General features: G+C 35.8%; 1 protein-coding gene across 3 annotated transcripts in view; it reads left to right on the forward strand.

Moving 5' to 3' along the window:
- The first annotated feature begins 676 nt into the window (after positions 1-676).
- LOC5566566 (uncharacterized family 31 glucosidase KIAA1161) overlaps positions 677-19,498 on the forward strand; it is a 68,977-nt gene continuing 50,155 nt past the window's right edge. The window contains exon 1 of one of the 3 annotated variants that reach the window (XM_021853471.1): positions 677-897. The gene's annotated coding sequence lies outside the window, so the exon portion shown is untranslated. The remainder of the gene's footprint in view (positions 898-19,498) is intronic. The other 2 variants (XM_021853470.1, XM_021853472.1) reach the window with 2 other exon arrangements.

The raw sequence follows: 19,498 nt of genomic DNA on the forward strand, positions 1-19,498 counted from the left end.
ATTATTAAACCACGAATACCTTTAAGAATATCCCCATCTACTCCAGAAGTTTCTTGAATTTCAATTCCATGTAACAATTCAGAGCCACAAACATGCATGTTTTAAATATTGTTCAATAATGGTAAATTACCAATAATTAATTAATGGTAATTCATGGCTAACGACAGCTGAATAAAAATATTGCCCAACAAAGAGCTGAAAAGATGCTCTTTAAGGTGAATCATTTCGGAATCCAAAGATAGCCCACTAAAAACCCAACCCTTAGAAAAAACATCCCAGATAAATTTCAATTTTTATCTCTTTAAAATGATCAAACATTGTATTTTTTGCTAATTCAATAAACGTACATCAGCATAGATATTTTTTTCATATTTTTTTGTTTGGATAATTCAGCGTGCCCATTCATTCCGCTTAGCCATAGAAACGACTGGTAAACAGTTTTTTTTTTAATAATCACGGTCTGTGGAGCACCATGGTGTGGTAAGTTACTTATTGGGCGGTAGTCACTCAATCTCCTTGTCAAACGCCTCTCAATGCCGCGCCGCACGCGGCTGTCGTCGCCGTTTTCTGCGGTCGCACGGACCCATATCTCGCCGATTTGCGCCATTGATTGTGGGCTCGCGGTGGAGCCCATGCCGTGTAAGCGCAAGCACAAGTCTCCACCCTAGGGTTCTAGGCCTCCCCCACGGGATTGGTTCAGCAGTTGCGATTGGAAGTTACAGACCGGCGCATATCGATGAGCGTTGAGAGCTTTCGAGCGTGGATTCGTGCTGCGTTGTTGGTGGACATAGAAGAGCGGAACGCGCGGTGGTGACTTGAAAACGATATCGAAGGGTAATTTTCCCCATCGGAGGGGAACTGTATTGTTGTGATTAGTGACCAATTGGGCTATTACAGGTGATTTAAGCTGGGTTGATTTGTGACGTGCTATTTCGACCGTTGATTGATGTGCCTGGTGCCGATCGGGTTGTTTATGAAGAGAGTGACATGTTGGTATCGTTTTGAGATTAAAAAGCAAATTAGTAAAGTAAAAATCGTTAAATTTTCAGCTTTTGTGTATTTGTATCACTAGAAAGTGTTTGCATCAAACACGATCCATTAAGTGCTTGTAAGAAAGGTTTTCTCCGAGTTTTATATCTGGAAGTATGTATGGAAGAAATGAAAAAAAAAAATCATCGATTTTCAGTGAAACCTTCGTTAGTGTTTATAGATGTTTTAACTACCAAGCATCGAGCATGTTGTGAAACTCTATGGAAAAAAAGTGTTCAACATCCTTACAACGCATGCTTGGTGTCGATGAACATTGTGCGATGGCTCTAAAGTTCTGGACTGAATTTTTTTCTTCGATCCAGGAATAGTATCTTAGATATATCCTTATATTATTAAAAATCTAAGAAAATGATATGTCGTCTTCTAACTGCGGTTTTATTTCAATTGTCGTGTTATGTACGTACTCTCAAGAGGGATCAAACAGTTGTGACGATAAACGAGTAGCTATCCAGCAAGACAAAGCTGATGATCGTGGGTTCGTATTCTGCTGATAGAGGATCATTTGGAGTTCGACTTTTTCTAGGCTCTCCTGGGCAAAGAATATCTTCGTGCTAGCCAAAACACAGCGCTGAATTTACAATTGTGGGGGCCCCGCGGTCAGAGTCTTGGGGGGTGCCATTTCCCAGAATTTTGTGGATAAAAGTGAATGTTATATTTGACAACAGCAACTAATTTAATGTTTTGAAAAAAGTTCTACTTATTAGAAATTTGTTTTAAAATAATTTAGAAGCTTCATAAGCGTAACTTGAGATTAGAGAACATTTAGCTATGGATTACTATCAATTTTTCTTTTAAATTTTGAAATTATGAAACATTTGTGTTGGATCTTTTAACCATTCGATGTATGGTATTTACAATTTAAGCAATAGGTTTACCGAATATCATAGTGAACAAACAAAAATATAAAAGATCAGGCTATCACGAAAAAATTGGTAAATACCAATTGGAATAAAACTGTTGAAGCCCGCCAATCTAAAAAGTTTATAACACCCAATAAATCAAATACACAAAAACTTCTTGCCCTGTCAAAAAAAGATCTGTGTGCATACACATTACATTACAAGACATTGTTTAGTTAAATGTCATTTACGACTGATCAAAAGAATTGAAGATGATGTTTGTCGCTTTAGTAGTGAGGAAACAGAAACCTCTGAACACCTTCTGTGTAACTGCGTTGCACTTTTTGCTGTGAGATTAAAGTATCTTGATCAAGGGTTTCTACAGCCCTCTGATATATGGTCCTTAGCTCCATTCAAAGTAGTTCGGTTTATACGACATATTATTCCCCATTTTGAAAATACCGAAATCATGAGTTGAAGATAACTAATCATAGTAATCTATCACCTTGAATACGGTTATACATTAAAATGGGTGGTGTATCACAATAGATCAAACAAATGGTCGCAGTGATTATACACCCAACACAGAAAAAAAAAATCACGAAAAATGTCAAGGGGTCTGCGGAGTCATGTATTTTTTTTTCTTGTTTTCCAAGAGAGCATTATTAGTTAAAGTTCAAACTTTCAATACATAAAATGCATAGAAGGCCCGATCTTGCCAGCCCTTTTTTCGGATTATTTTTCAGCAAAGTGTAAGCTATTTGTGAAGGTTTTTTTCTCTTATGTTAAGGATATTAATAGGAACATGAACAGTGTTGACAATATTTGGAGAAAATCCGACTATGATACGGAGACAGCAAAAAGTTCTTCTCAAAAAGGGGCTAACAAAATCGAGTCAATACTGTAATTTTTAAATGTAACTTGTGTAATGTTTTAAATACGGAATTCCTAGCTTTAAACTCAATACATGATAAAATTCGACAGATTTCGCTGATGATTATTTGTTAATTTCTTGGTGAACTATTGGCAAGTTTGGAGAAACTCGAAATTCTTAACTGTTTCCACCATTGGCAGAATTCCCTTGAACCAATCAGAATTTATTTTATTTATTTGGTTTCACATCAATTATCTTGATAATATCTCGCCAACAATATTTCGCCAATTCACTCGGTTCATGTCCGTTTCTCTCCATCCTCGACTGCGTTCTGGTGCGCCTGGTCAATCCACCTAGCTCGCTGCGCTCCACGCCTTCTTGTTCCGACCGGATTCGTGGCGAACACCATCTTTACAGGGTTGTTGTCCGGCATTCTTGCAACATGCCCTGCCCAGCGTATCCTTCCAGCTTTAGCTACCTTCACGATACTGGGTTCGCCGTAGAGTTGAGCGAGCTCGTGGTTCATCCTTCGCCGCCACACGCCGTTCACCTGCACGCCGCCGAAGATCGTCCTTAGCACTCGGCGTTCGAAAACCCCAAGAGCTTGCAAGTCCTCCTCGAGGATAGTCCACATCTCATGCCCGTAGAGGACTACCGGTCTTATGAGCGTTTTGTACATCGTGCATTTGGTGCGGGGTGATTCTTTCTTGATCGCAGTTTCTTCTAGAGCCCATAGTAGATACGACTTCCGCTGATGATGTGCCTTCTTATTTCCCGACTAACATTGTTGTCAGCCATCAACAAGGATCCGAGGTGTACGAACTCGTCCATCACCTCGAAGGTATCCCCGTCTATCGTGACACTGCTTCCTAGGCGGGCCCTGTCGCGCTCAGTTCCGCCAACTAGCATGTTTTGATTCATATTACAGACAGCTTCAAATTCCGCACACCTACTTTGTATGGGAAACATTTCACACGTAATGTTTCTATTTTTGCCGTTCAAAAGATCACACTTTCGAGGCTCGTTTTAATAAACTTTTGCCATTGAAAATTTATATTGGCCAACTGCCTTAGACGTCTCTTCAGTTGTTTGACGATTTCAATAGATGATTTGACTTTCATATCTATGATTTCCATGAGCTGTCCGGAATTCAAATCACAGTGTCCGGAATATGAATCAAAAGTGAGGAAGCGTCCAGAATAAGAATCATGAAAAGGCCATGTATATCTATTTATTTAAAATTTTTCATGTTACGGAATTAAAATCATCACCCATTATTCGAAATTTGAGGCTCAATAACGTTAAAGAATTATATAGGGAGACTTACGGCTTCGGCACCATTCGACTATTATCGGCAATCAAATTTCAAACGCCAAATATACAGTATTTTTCTATCAAAACACATCAGTGGAAACATTCAGATGATTCTTTGTTCTGCCCGCTTCCCGCTGGCGAGATTTCCGAGACTAAACAAACGATATCGCCGGAGATGTCATCAATTAAAATTAGCACGCCTCAAAATGCGACTGATTGGAGCTGCCGAAGAGATTCACCAGCAGTTGTTATGGGAAAGTTGCCGAAGAGATTGAGGCTGCCGACAATAGTCACACTGACAAGGGATGTTCGCAGCGTTGTAAAAACGTTTCCAAAAGCATTTTGACATGTCTGTCGGTGTGAATCGATAGAGGATTGAGCAACGCATAAATGTAAATAGAAAAACACGGAATTTGTCTGCTGATGTCCGAGACAATTACAAAGAAAGCACGGCATCGGATTAAGCTGCCGAGAATACGTAAGTTCCCCTAGAATGATTTATTTTATATGGATTTTAATGAGTTATATGTCAATGAGACCTTAAGTGTCTGTAATATGAATCAAAACGGTACATTGTTTTCGACGCATTCACCATTAGCCGCAGATTATGTCCCAGTTGAAATGTAGAGCCATCAGCAGCAGGGTTGCATTGATGGAGGGCCATGCCCCCGGGCCACCACATTTACAGTATTGGACAAAACATTTGCAACTTTTTCGATTTTCCATACAAAATGACCAACTTTGGTAAGCTATATCTCGGTTATTTATGGATCGATTTAAATGAAATTTTGGCAGAAGATCAGACAATACTTGAATTTCAACATATATTTTTGAGTGATTTTTTCAATCACAAGTTTAAGAGCAGTAACGGTTTGACTAAAGTGAATTTTTTGACGATTTTTTATAAATGACATAACTAAACACGTGTAAGAAATAGAAAAATCTTCTGCAAAGTTGTAGATTTTAACGAGATGAACAAGTTTGCTGAAGACAGTTTTTGTGTAGGGCTATCAGATTTTGAGATAAATAGTTTTGAATTTTTCGTCGAAAATTACACTTTAGTTGAACCGTTATTACTTATAAACTCGTGATTGGAAAAATTATTCAAAAATATATGTTAAAATATAAGTTATATCTGATGTTCTGTGAAAATTTCATGCGAATCGGTCCATAAATAACTGAGATCTAGCTTACCAAAGTTGGTCATTTTGTATGGAAAATCGAAAAAGTTGCAAATGTTTTGTCCAATACTGTAGGTGATGATAAATCGAAGCCGCAGCTCAAATTTTCAAGAGCACAAATTTGGAGCCATCTTCATCTTATAAGTCTCCCCATAACCAACGCCATTTTTTATTGAAATAAATTAACGAAGTTTCGAATTGCTTGGATTTGATTTGAAGTACCTACTTTACGTACTTCAAATCAAATGCAAGCAATTCGAAACTACAGACGAGATTCAGACAAAACTGTCTTAGAGTTAAAAATTAACTAAAATAAAATAAATTTTGAGACTGGGATTGAGTTGAGACAATAAATTAAATAAAAAAAAAAAAACTTTTGAACAATTACAATCATAAAACCAGTGAGTCTCATTTTTAAATTTTATAGCGCAACTGAAAAAGTATCAGCGTACTTTCTGCACGACAATGCATATCGTGATACTTTTTCGGATCAATAGGAACTATGCGGACTGAGTTTTTTCACATTGAAATTTCGAGCCGCAGTGTCAACAAGGCTAACAAAACGAATGACGGGCTACTTAGCCTTAAAGACACATCCTTTTATGTATCAGCAGATCGATTAATAGCTTTTCAATACTTAATGTTTAAACAATATCATAGCGGGTGCTCACTAAAAAATAAGAATTTTCTGTCATACAATATACAACTTTTTTTTAACGAATTCAGTATTTTTATTTATTTAAGCTTCCAGTCGTCGCGCGGTTCGGCACCATCAGAACCACCACGCTGCTGTTGTGAGCGAAACGCGAGCTTTTTTACCTGTGTTGTGCAAAATACAGCAGCGCGACGACTGAAGTGTTAAAAATGTAATGTTCAAAAAACGTCAAAGAATTTTCTGATCAACCGTACGAGGCAACGACGCAAATTAGTAGCGATGCTCTCACAAGAGCGCTGGACGGAATTTACGTCCATCTTCCTAATAAAATTCCAGATTCTCGTGATCAACTGCTTCGTATCCTTGGCCCGCCAATTATTTTTGTACACTAGAGTACTGAGGTAGCCGATAAATCCTTTCGGAACGTATGGTATCATTTTGTGCTTTGATACTCCAGCGCCTTCTTGGCGTAATGGGAAGACGCCTTGTCAGGTCAGAAGACGTACTTCCCATCCGCATGATGCTCCTCTAAGAACGGCAGAAGAATTTTCTCAAGACCCTCTTCCTACTCTATTATTATCTTCGTCGGACGGCCGCTACTGGCCTTCCGCTTCATGCTCAGGGATGCCAAGATCCAGTAAACTGTACTCACAGGCACATTTTCGTCTTGAAAGTGGTCTACCGTAAACTTTTTTCACGATGACCATGCGTTTTGTAAAACAGTACCGTTTTGATTCATATTACGGACAGCTTCAAATTCCGAACACTCTGCTTTGTATGAGAAAAAATTTACACGAAATGTTTCAATTTTTGCCGTTCCAAAGTTCTCAATTTCAAATGCTCGTTTTGATAAGCATTTTCCATAGATATCTAAGAAAATTTATAATGCCTAACTTCCTTGGGCGTCTCTCTAGTGGCTTAATGATTTCATTTGACGATTTGACTTTTCTATTTATGATTTTTTTGACCTGTCCGGATTTCGAATCGAAGTGTCTGGAGTATGAGGCAAAATTAAGGAAGCGTCCGGAATAAGAATTATGTAAAGTCCACATAGTTCTATTTATTTATTCATTATTCATGTTTCGAAATCGAAATTTTTACTTACCATTCGACAGTTAAGGGCGTTTGAAGGTTCGATAAGGCAGAGAAATCATACGGAGAGATTTATTTTACTTGCTTTTATGTGAGTTATACTTCACTGTGGCCTTAAGTGTCCGTAATATGAATCAAAACGGTACAACACGCTCGCGAAGTGCTTGCTGTTTCGACGCCATCTTCGATTGAACTGACAGCACCGGAGTGAAAAAAAAACATGCCACCCATTTTTAGGGAGTCCAGGGAGCAATTCTATTGGAGAGTAATAAAAATACGCTCTTTACTTTAATTGCAGGAAGGTATTGAATCATTCTCGTTTTCTACTGAACATCCGTTATATATTGAAATCATTTGCGATTCACACCGATATCCTTAATTCAATACCGCAGAGTAGATCCGTATTAACGACAATGTGAAAATATTGAACATGAATAAAAAAGTTGCATACATTAATTTAAACAAGTAAAAAGCGATCAAGTTGTAAATTCAAAGTTTTTCGCCAGAAAAATACTTAAATACTATCTAACAATTCACATTTTTCAAGAGATTGCACTTATTTTTCTTTATTTGATTCGTTTTTGATGATGCCTGTGATGTCCGAGTCCTGATTGGTATCAGAACTTTATGTGTCGTACTTTTTGCAGTCAGCATGGATATGAGAAAAAATTGCCCTGTGGAAAGCTTTATCATCTGGAAGATTATCACAAAGTTGATGGTATATAGTTTCCAATCAGAGCACAATTTTATCTGATTCTTCAGCCTTTTAGTGATGAAAGTTTAATATTCAGGCATCTTCGAAATATTCTTCTTCAATATTTAAACACATTTCAAAATTCACACAAAGCTTAACCTATTTTACTCAAATTCTGGCATCACCTCTATAACTTCGCGGTTATTACAGGGGTTTTAAGTGAAAAGAAAAACAAAACTTCGCTTTCTTATTTCAAAGTCTAAAATAAATTGACAAACATTTGAATATCCGAGTACCTTATTCATAAAAATCCCGCAAACAATGGTTTAGAGTGAAAAGTTGAATTTTGTCCAGAAGGGTTTTAAATATGTAAAAAGAGCAGAACACCATTATAAGATAGATTCCTTTTAGAGCAGTGAGCTAGTATCAAAGAAGAGATTGTAGTCTACACACTACGTACACAGTTTAACGAAATTAAAAAAGGACTAAGGGTGACGGGTTTTTTTAGTTCTTCGGACAAGTTGGTTAAGATTTGTAATACAATGTTTTATTTCCTATATACTGTAAAAAACAAACAAAATATCTGGTACATACATATACACGTATAGAATAACCTGATAAACTTCACAATCTGTGATAAGAACACAAACAAAACCATAAACAAAGTTCCCACACCTACGCTACGGATATAAACCATTGACAATTCCAGGGATTAGTATCCAGTATAGATACGGTAATCCTCTGGGAATGGTTCGGTCATTCGCTTGACCAACGAACGCAGTCGTCGACGACGCTGGTTATCAGCCCCAGGGGTACCAAGTCCGCGTGTCTAGCTTAACTCGATTACGTTTCACCGATATGCTGTAACATGTTTGATATAGACTTTGGTACAGTTAAATCTACACACATAAAGAATTCAGTAGGTAGTCGAGAAAAAATCAAGAATAACTTAGCAACATACTTTGAGGAGATATTTCGTAAGCTCTTTATATACATAAAGATATGTTAAAAATGGTCGGTCCAGGATCTTTTCGTAATGGAAATTTCCTTGACTTCCCTGGGCATAGAGTATAATCCTACCTGCCACACAATATACGAATGTGAAAACGGCAAGTTTGGCAAAAAAAGCTCTCAAAGAATAACTGTGGAAGTGCTCATAAGAACACTAAGCTGAGAAGCAGACTCTGTCCCAGTGAGGACGTAATACCAAGAGATAGAAAAAGAAAGATGTTATTGCTGTTTGTATTTGAGATGCACATCTTGACTAAACGTCCCCCAAATGCGGTAAGACAACACAATCAAAGAACACCTAGCAACATTTAGTCAAATCATAGCCAACCTAGCAAAGAAAAGTTATTGTGAAAAATCTTACCGCGTTTGGTGCTTCCGCTTTGCATTTCAAACGCACACAGCAATATAATGGTATACTTGTTATATGATATATTTGGGTTAATATTGCAACTAACTCTTCAAAATTAACCAACATTTACAACTCCAATTCACCTGAAGATAATCGTATCTCTAGTGCATCATCATTGACTTGGAGTCAAATGACAATTTTTCTGACACAAACGATTACTCATAGATTGAAGCCTGTGTAACAATTATCGCCGGTCACGCTGATAACGACTAAGGGAAAAAATGCATCTGATCACCTATCTCCTGTGCACACGGTAGATAATGATATTATGGATCTGTATCATACAAACACAAATCGTTCGTGATGAAATCGTAAATAATGCAGTAGGTAGCTTCACTGGAGAAAACAAATGAAATGGTAGAAACAGGCTTTGCCTGTCCATCATTGTTGTTACCATATATTTCAGATCGACTGACAGCGTATAATCACTAAGCATTGTTGACATTGGTGATGATTATCGATGGCATTTTCACACCACTTAACTGGACATATCGATTCGCGTGGGTGTGTAAACTAGTAGTTCTTCCAATCAGCAATATACCGTTGGAAACTGTGTTGCAATGCCTTTATTGGATAATTTAGCTAAACTTTACATAACAATAAGTATGTACATATTCCGTATGATATTTAGATTCTCAAGCTTTTTTTTTAATCAATCAGGTTGAATCGAGTAAGATTGTCTTTATCATGCCATGATATACCAGTCAATATTAAAAAAAAATGATTTCCTATATTGATAACTATATTGATGGTACACCAATCTGCATGATACTTAAGATCATTGATTGACTGCTCGTGTGTAAACAAGGACACATTATGAGTGGGCTGGTCTAATATACAAGAGTCGTGGATTTCACCTGCGAACGATTTATTTTATATTTTGTTCATCTTTACACACGCGCAATGAGTTGATTATCATGATTTCCTATGATCTCATTTATTTTGATTTATTATTAGAGGACAAAATAGTTCATACCATAGCATATATTAGTACACTTTGCATTACAAATCGATTTGCCGACGGTTTTATTTCGCACGAAGCACGTGTGAAATTCGCATATAAACGCAACTTCTGGCACATTCGGTGGTTCTGCAATTGTCCGGCAAGGAATGGTTTAGTTTACTTCTTCATGCTTCAGTGATACATTTCGTATTATTTTACTAATGCATTGTACTTCGAATGGATCAAATAGAACTACGAGTCATCAACATATACTATTAAGAAACACCGTTTTTATTGAAGATTGAAATCAAAGTTTTTGAAACTTTCGGTGTTTTAGTTGAAACATCTTGATAAATACTCTTTCATAGCTGCCTTTTGGCCTTCTCAATTCAAGACTTGACGAAGTCTAGTACACGACACTGAAGACTGCCTTACAGTTGAAGTCGAAATACACGTATCTGTCAAAGGATACAAACTCTAGAGGAATTAAATGGTACAATACTAAATTCGGGTTTTCATTTATTCAAAACAGTCTTGCTTTCTCTAACATGTTATGCACAAATTATGTTATGATCCGAGGGTGAGGGGATCAGACAGAAGCCTTACATTTTTTTGTAAAGATCTCACACAATAAACCGTAGATAACCCGTAGCGGTAAACGCGTAGCTATTCAACAAGACCAAGCTGAGCGTCATGAGTTCGAGTCCCGCTGGTTGAGGATGTATCGAAATGGAAATTTTTACATGAACTGGCGTAGATGCAGGGGTATATGTGGCCTACTGTGGGTCAGTTGAAAATGCATCATCAATTCCTCCCCTTCTCCTCATTGGTCTGTATTCTGATGTGGTTGCCTAAAATAAGAAGATCAACAGCACTTATACACTGAGGGTATCTGTTAGTCCCAAGCAGTCATCTGGTTGGTTCCTTGTGTAAGTGCTGCTGATCTGGCAATAGTGGAGTAGCAACGGGTGGCTAATCAAGCTCAAGCTCAAGAATGACATAATGGTAATAAATTAGCTTTTTTCAATTTGCGTCAAAGATTACAGCAAAACATAGGTTTTGTCATTTGCATATCAATGTTTCAAATCTTCGTATATACAGTCAACCTTCCATTACTCGATATTAGAAGAACCATCGTTAAGAAATTATCGAGTTATAGAACATAAAATGAGAGGTAAAGAACACAGTGCATATGCGATACAAGGGACCATCGAGTAGTAGAATGGCAAGCCAACTTCTACTATGGTCCTCTAACTCGAGATATGAAATATCGAGTAAAGGAGAGTGACTGTATATTATTTTTCTCATAGCTCAAATCTCACCATAAAAAACTTTTCAGTCATTCACTTAACATTCCATTTTTTATCCGTCTCTAATTTGCGTTGTCTGATTAATTCGATTTAACTACTACTGTTTTAACCCAACAAGCTCATAAATAGTAGACCAAGTTATAAGACTATCCACTACTCCGAATTTTAATAAATTACTTACTTACACATGTTTCTGCTTTTATCAATAAACTTGTCACAATTTAGATGCGGTCCGTATTCAAATTCAAATTCAGCGCACACTTCAATTCTACCGCAGTCACCTCGGCTCGACAGCCAGCGCGCTGTCGGTGTCGTTCGAATACGCACGTGAAGCTTCCGAGGGACAACATTACCGTTGAGATTCAAACTTTGAACAGACACGTTGGTAAGCTAACCTAAAGAATTAACTGCTTTTGGAATGCGGACATTTTAATGGTTTGAGTGAAATTCGAGACAATTTGCGGGACACTTTACAGCGCGGAACAATTGGTCGAAATGCTGGACGTCTCGGCACATTATATTGCCTTAAACAAAGCTTTTACCTAAGAGGCTTAAGACCGATATCAAGTTCTGAAATTACTGGGCAATCAAGAATAAGTGACGAACTCTTTGAAGCTCTTACAAATAGAGATCGTAGAAACCATTATGTGTGAACGTTTTAACCCGTAGGCTACAGGGCTGATAAACAAAATTCAAATTGCTCGTGTTTGAGCATAACAGACCAGTTATTTGTGATAAGCTACGATGCACCAGGGGATATAGAAATGTAGAATTAACCTAGGATAATGCTAAGGCCTCCAGAATATTATTTTGTTTTGTTCATAACCTACATATGTATTATTTGTGTTTTATGGCTGTAGCGGTCATGCGACTCAAAGGAAAAGGGAGTCTATAGAAGCAAATGATGGAAACGAATAGGGGAAGGGGTGGTAAAATGAACACCTTAAGTAAATCATCTTTTTTCGGATAGAAAAACGAGAAATTTGTATAGTTTTATCGCATATCAGCAAAAATAAGGATGTAATATATAACAGTGACATGGATTCAGACTAAAATAGCTTAATTTTCACATATTTTCATCGCTATCAAAAAGCGATGCAAATGTTCATTTTACCTGCACTATGTGGATAAAATGAACAGCGGTGGGTGGTAAAACGCATACCATGCAAAAAACGTGAGCAAAACAAATATTTCTGAAAATGTTCATTGCCCCACCGCAAATACATCCATTGATGATTGTAATCGATTTATAAAGAATTCTATTTGTATCAGATTTGACATCCCATCATAACGATATTCACCTCACTGAAAAACCTCAAGTCTTTCGAGCTAAAAGTTACGTCAGTACTAATTTTCAAACGTGGTTTTCTAAAATCTTAGTTTTCGTTGATATTTTCACTTCAATTGACCTACGTATCAACTCGAACACTCAGATTTAGGCACTAAATCGTCCATGCGTGATATAAATTCATCGAAATTTTTTTTTCTTCCTTTCGGTGTTCATTTTACTACCACTGTTCATTTTACCACCACTTCCCCTAGGTGCATATGCGTCGCAAGGGAGCGACAAGATTGAAATTTAATTAGATGGTGAAAATTTGAGCAAACCATTTTAAAGTCAGTAAGCATCGAAGCGTCCTGTATTTTGCCTAGCTTCTCTACTGGAAAAGGGTTGGCTCAAAGCTTTGAGCTTTGCTTTGAGTAAATGTCATTGGGGTAGTTGGGATTTTTTTTTCTGGAGGGGCCTAGCAAATACTTGTGATACAGATGTAATGTCGGTCGCAATAATCACGATTTTCACAAATTTCGTAGTTTTAACAGATTTGTATATTTTTTTTTCGTTTCGTTGCACATCAGTGATATTTATAAATTTCAATTTTCAATTCAGTCAAATATATTTCAAGAATTACAGCAAAAAAAAAAATACAGGTATATTTTAGGTACTTAACCACGTGCCTTGAAGAGATTTCTTCGAGAATTCCTACGGGAATTTCTTCATGAATTATGTTCGTACTTTTCAGAGCTTGCTCCAAAAATTCCTTTAGCAGTTTTCACTGAGTTCGTCCAGCGATTCTCACGGAAAATCATTTCTAAACTTTCTTATCTCAACAAAAAAATTATCGAAGAATCTCTATCGAGTTGCTTAAAAAATTTCTTGAAGAATTCCGAGAATGCATAAGAAATTCTTTTAAAAATTTCTCCTGGAGGGTCCTCTAGGTACTTATTACATATAAGCAGGCCCGGATTTGGGGGGGGGGGGGGGGTGCCTAGGGGGCCCCCGAGAAGCGAAAAAAGTAAAACACAAACAAATAGATTAATTGGCGGGCCAGGGGAGGGGGGGCGAACTTTTAATTATTTTATATTCAAATTCATTCATTTATCTCGGGGATGGGATGCGATCCCAGGTCCTCGGCGTGTGTTCTAGCCACTACACCAGGCCCGTTCCCACATCAATTCTGTTCAGAGACGTTTATTCGTATTAAATATATCTGCATTCATGTAAAATTTCATGTAACGTAAAAATTGTATTTTTTGGTCAAACTTTATTCGCATGGAAACAAATAAGGATTAAATCTTCTCCGATTTTTTATGTAAGGGCGTTTCTAGGCCTATCATCAGGATGCTCTGAGGTGTATAAGTTATTACATAAATGCATGGAATCAATTTCTTACCCATAGCGGGGCTAAAGTTCGAATCAGCTGAGCAAAAATTCGACACACATATACTCTCAAAATTTACAAATTACTCCAAATCCACATATTATCTCTATGTTTAGCAAAACTTGCGTGATTATGCGGCCAGAGGCCTTTTGCCTCACACTTGATTCTAACTCTTGCCCCACCGGTGGGGCAAAAGTTCGTTTGAGACAATCAATTTTGAAACTGTTATAACTTAAAATGGGAGCAACAGTAGTCCATATTTTCGAACTAGCAAGCGTTTTTTTTATTTAAAGGCTTGTTTTTTTGGCTTTTCGGCTTTAAGAGGGTAGCATTCTACATTGATCTTAAACCTTGAATGAGATTGAGCGCCACTTTAATCAGTTCACAAATTTTATCGAAACAAGCACTGTAAAGTTATCTAAATCCTTTACGACTTTTATCTCTCATGAGAAGGGGCCGTGGCCGTCCTCAAGTCTGACCACTATTTACGCCCATGCTGTCACAGCTTTCTGGAATAATACGGTCAAAAATACAGTGCTTTTTGCCCTGGAATATTCTTGAAAAGACAAAGATAATCGGTAATTCATACATTTTCATGGTTTTTCTACCAGGGTAAAACTAGTAAAACACATTTGAAGTTCTACCGGGAATTCTATATATCCATATTCTACTGTACTATTTTCCATTTGTTATAGCTTTTTAAAATTTTATAGAATAATTTTCATGGTTTTGATAGAACATTATAATTTTACATAGAGCTTCAAATTTACTATAACTTTGTCCCTATTTCACAGAATTTGTTTAAATATTTCAATTATTACCAAGAGTTTAGATTTTGTCATAATGTTGGCCAAATCTATAGATCTAAAATTATTTTTCCCCGATTACTAAATTACTAGCCCAAGTTTATAGATTATCAAGGAAATTTTACTATGGTCTTCTCCAGATTTCCGCTCGTGGGTTATTTACAGGGACTATTGCATCATCTGCAAGTTGTCTAAGCGTGCACATATTGTTCTTCCAAACAGTCCAAGCATTTTGTCAATACACATCTGGAACATTAAAATAATAAAGCAAGGGACTACGATATGAGCCTTGGAGAAGGCTCATAGAACTAATTCTGAAAATTGTTAGTTGATCGAAAGTATAGCTCATGTGCTTTTCTAGAAGCAATTGCTCATTGCCTACAAAGACTAGTCGAATGTCTGATTAAAGCAATGCTAGGCAATCGCTTGTTCCTTTATCGTTACGAGTATCAAATTGAGTATTTAAAAGCATATTGTTTAATTCAATTGCGAAAGGATTATTGTTTCTAACAGTTAAGGTAGGTTATCAGAAAATGTCAACACAATAAAATAAAAAAAAAATCAATTTGCTAAGCAATAAGCATATGACTGTTGCTCAAGTTCATTGAATAGAAACACCTGCAGCAAAATTGAAAATATAGTAATATAATCTTTGCAATTGTTATCCAAGTCCCGATGAATCATACAGCCTTTGGAACATTTTTTATTTTGTACTAGATTGAGAACGATTCAGTTGAAGTTCAATCTCTTCATCAATTATGTACGACTTTTTAAGCGTTTTATTTATTCAGATGATTTGTTCTACACAACATTCACGTAGTGATGTGAATATAGTCGAATTTGAATAATATTACACTTTTTTGGACTTTTCCGAATATTCTATTTTCATAATACTAAACTTTCCTATGCTTGCGGGAAACCAAGGGCCCCCGTCAATAGATCTGCCCCGGGCTCCCAAATCCGGCACTGAAGTTCCAATTGTTAATTTCAAGTATCCTCCTTTGTTCATTAATAATTTGTTGAGAATTTTCAGGACTTTCTAAGGATTTCACAAAAAAAAATGGTACAAAAAAAATAGGAGTCTCTCCAAAAATGTTTTCAAAATCATCAAGCAAGGATCAATTCCACGAATTCTTCAGAGAGTTCGCCAACAGTTTTGCTCTTGAAGTTTTTTTTAAGTCTCACTACAGGATTGTTTGAAAAAATCGCAGCAAAAAATTAATGACTTCTCCAGGTAAAAACTTCTCAGAGTAGTTCTCCGCAAATCTCTTTGTATTTTTCCACGCATAATTATTTTTTTATTTATCTGAAATCAAGGAGCAAAATCTTGCATTACCTCAAAACTCTCTCAATTTTTTTATATTTAACTAAGAAGTGTTTAATGAATTCGAACATTCCTTTAAAATTCGTAGCGGAATACGATCAACTGTTCTTTCAAAAACTCTTCTGCAAAAATACTCAAATATTTTCCGAGTATTTTGTTCAGGGATTTCTCAAAGAATTATATTATTGTTTTTCTAAGGTTCTTCCGAAAAAATACCAAATATTCATCTAAGCATTTCCCAGATATTTTTTTCTTTAAACCGCACTAACGATTCTTTTGAGTTTGTTTTAAAGAAATTGTACACCAGATTTACTAAGATTTTGCAATTCATTCTTGAACTTCTCAAAAAAAATCTCCAGAAGTTTCATTAAGTATTCTTTCAAGTTCCGTCAAGTATTCTTTCAGGCTCTAGAATAACTCCATTTTTTGCAAATGGTACAGTCACCCCACAGTTATGGATCAACTAAGAGTAATTTTCCAGAACGAAATATGATTAAAAATCATGGTGACGCTGTACAATTTAAAATTACCTTTCTGACAATGCAGAATATTCTTGCTTTAGAGAATACAGCTCAAAACTCGCGATTATTTACCATAAAGTGTCGATTTTAATCGAAATTCCAAATGATGTCCACCCCACAGATGTGGATCAGTAAGAGAAGAGGATCCTTATTATGGATCAAATCTACTCATATTATGGATCAAAACAGTATAACAGCAATTTATTTGCGAGGTAAACGAATGGTGTGTTACTGATAGCATACGTTTTGGCTTTCTTTCGGAATCGTCTTATCCGTTGATTCATAACTGTGGTATGGGTTTAAGTGCCCCACAGTTATGAATCAACGCTTCTGGGAATACAGTTGACATTTTATTTTCAACGGACGGAAATAATATTCTTAAGCATATTATGATTGATTGCGATGCTGTACAGATCTATGGTTCACGTAGGTAAAATATATTCTGCGAAATTGCACCTGTATTTGATGAGATATTCTCGTTTTAGTCCAATTCTGATCCATAACTGTGGGGTGACTGTAATCTCAGGATTCATTCATAAATAACATTTGAAAATTTATCCACTCTCAATTTTTTGGTTCAAAAACTGCTCCAGGAATATCTGAATATTTTCCAGGAATTGCTTTACAAATTCCTCTACGAATCACTCCATATCAGATTTCTGAAGAATCAAATACAAAGAAAGGTTTGAAAGAAGTTTGTTGGTAATTTCTCGAATAATTGCAGCTGTAATATAATTTGGAAAAATTTACTTAATTCCTGTCGTCAAATTCAAGAATTTAATCGCACAATTTCTGAAACTTAGTGAAAATGTACCTCACAGAAAAGCTTGTAGGATTAGCTACAAAAATTTTTGTTCTATTTTCTATTTTCTAGAAAATGATTGGTGTTAAAACGGATGGAATTTTTAACGAAAGTATTTGTAACTTAAGTCTTAGATAATATGTTGTGTGAACACCGAAGTTTCATGAACTTTTTTGAAGGGTCTATTATCGACTATTTTGTAGTACTGTAGAAGTTTAACGTGAAAATGTAAGATTTTAGGGTACCGTAAAACGGGGTAACTTTGATAGTTTTTTCGAAGAAAACTTGAATATTTATGCATGCTGTTTCAAATAATTTTAATTAATATTTTTAAAACAAGTACTGGTATCCTAACTATCTATTCCAGTTGATAGATTTCCAATACATTTATTCTTAATGGATATATAATTTTTCATATAATCGAATGTCGGTTTTCTGTTTTGGGGTAACTTTGATAATGGAGCATCACTCGAACAAAATTGAATGAATTACAGAACATTTGTAGGGCGTTGCATATCTTTAGGCGTTTAACGCTATATGGAAATGTCTGACTTAGATTACAAAAATGGTCCCAGTTTGTAAAAATAGTATTCGCTAAGAGTTTTGAGACCGAATTCGAGTTCTACTATAACTAGGCTATCAAGTATAAGTGACGAATTCATTATGACTCCATCAAATAGTGATCGTAGAACAGATTGTTTGAGAGGATTTCAAAATTGCTAAAATCTTATAAATTTTCCATATTTGCATATAAATCCTCAAATGTACTTGATTCCAACGGAAATAGCTTTAACATGAAGTGTCATACTAATACTCTTTACTTTTGCATTCGTTTTGCTTAACAGATTAACAGGAACTTTGTTATTTCGTTTAGTATGTTGAGAGTCTCGCATTATCAAAGTTACCCGCATTATCAAAGTTACCCCGTTTTACGGTATTTAAATCTTAGTGGAAACTTTTGCATTACTTTGAAAATTTGATGAGGAATTCCTGATGGACTTTCAGGATTCAGAAACCATACGTATAAGAAATCTACATTTTTTCAAAACTCCTATTACTCACCTTTTGGAAACATTCTTTAATTTTTTTCTTTTTGGACGATGGAAAGATTTTTGTACGAAGTTTCTCGAAGCGTCATGCGAAGGAAGAAGAAATGACAAAATGTTGAAGCGAACAATAAACGAGTAATGGTACAATGAAAGATAATTTATTATATTCTCTCAGGAGGTAAATTACAGAATAGTGAAAAACTCTCTAATGAATAAAAAAATAACACAAATTTCTCAAGAAGGTCCATCACAATCTTCTTTAGAAATTATTCTTGAAATTCATCCTTCCTTGACTTCTGGTTTTTAGAATTCTGTCAGAAAGCCTCTTCAAATTCCGCAGTCGAATCGCATAATTCAAACCAAGAATATGGAGTCTGCCAATATTTGGTAAAATTATTTATAAAGAGGTATGTTAAGGAAGATCAATACAAATTTCTTTATGAATATCTTAATAAATCTTTTCCCCTTCCCAGTTATTTTGCTAAATATTGATAAATCTACAGGTTCCTTTACCGCTATGCTAATTCCAAAAGCAAAAATTTTTTTTGGGGGTTTGCAACAAATTTCCTCTAAAGATTCGAAAGCAAGAGACATTTCAAAAACAATTTTCTTCTCAATTCTAGAATAATCCGGGAATTTGAAGCACAATTTTCGCAACAAAAAACAGTAGAATTTTTGACGTAATTTGTGGAGTATTTTGGGAATATTGTTTAAGCACTTTTAATGAACTTTGCGGAATAATTTGTAATATATTTTTGGGAAAACTTTTCAAACAAATTTACAAGAGAATTCCTAATAAACATTTCTGCGAAATATATTTATATTCTATTTGACAGAATTATTGACTTTTTGGAGGAATTGCGAGAAAAAACTTAGCTTTTGAAAGATTAAGTAAATCCGGGAATATTTTCCGGAATCAATTTGCTTAGCTTAGCTTAGCTTATACTGACTACACATATCAATG

This window comes from Aedes aegypti, chromosome 3, assembly GCF_002204515.2.
Source record: "Aedes aegypti strain LVP_AGWG chromosome 3, AaegL5.0 Primary Assembly, whole genome shotgun sequence".
NCBI classification, from domain to species: Eukaryota; Metazoa; Arthropoda; class Insecta; order Diptera; family Culicidae; genus Aedes; species Aedes aegypti.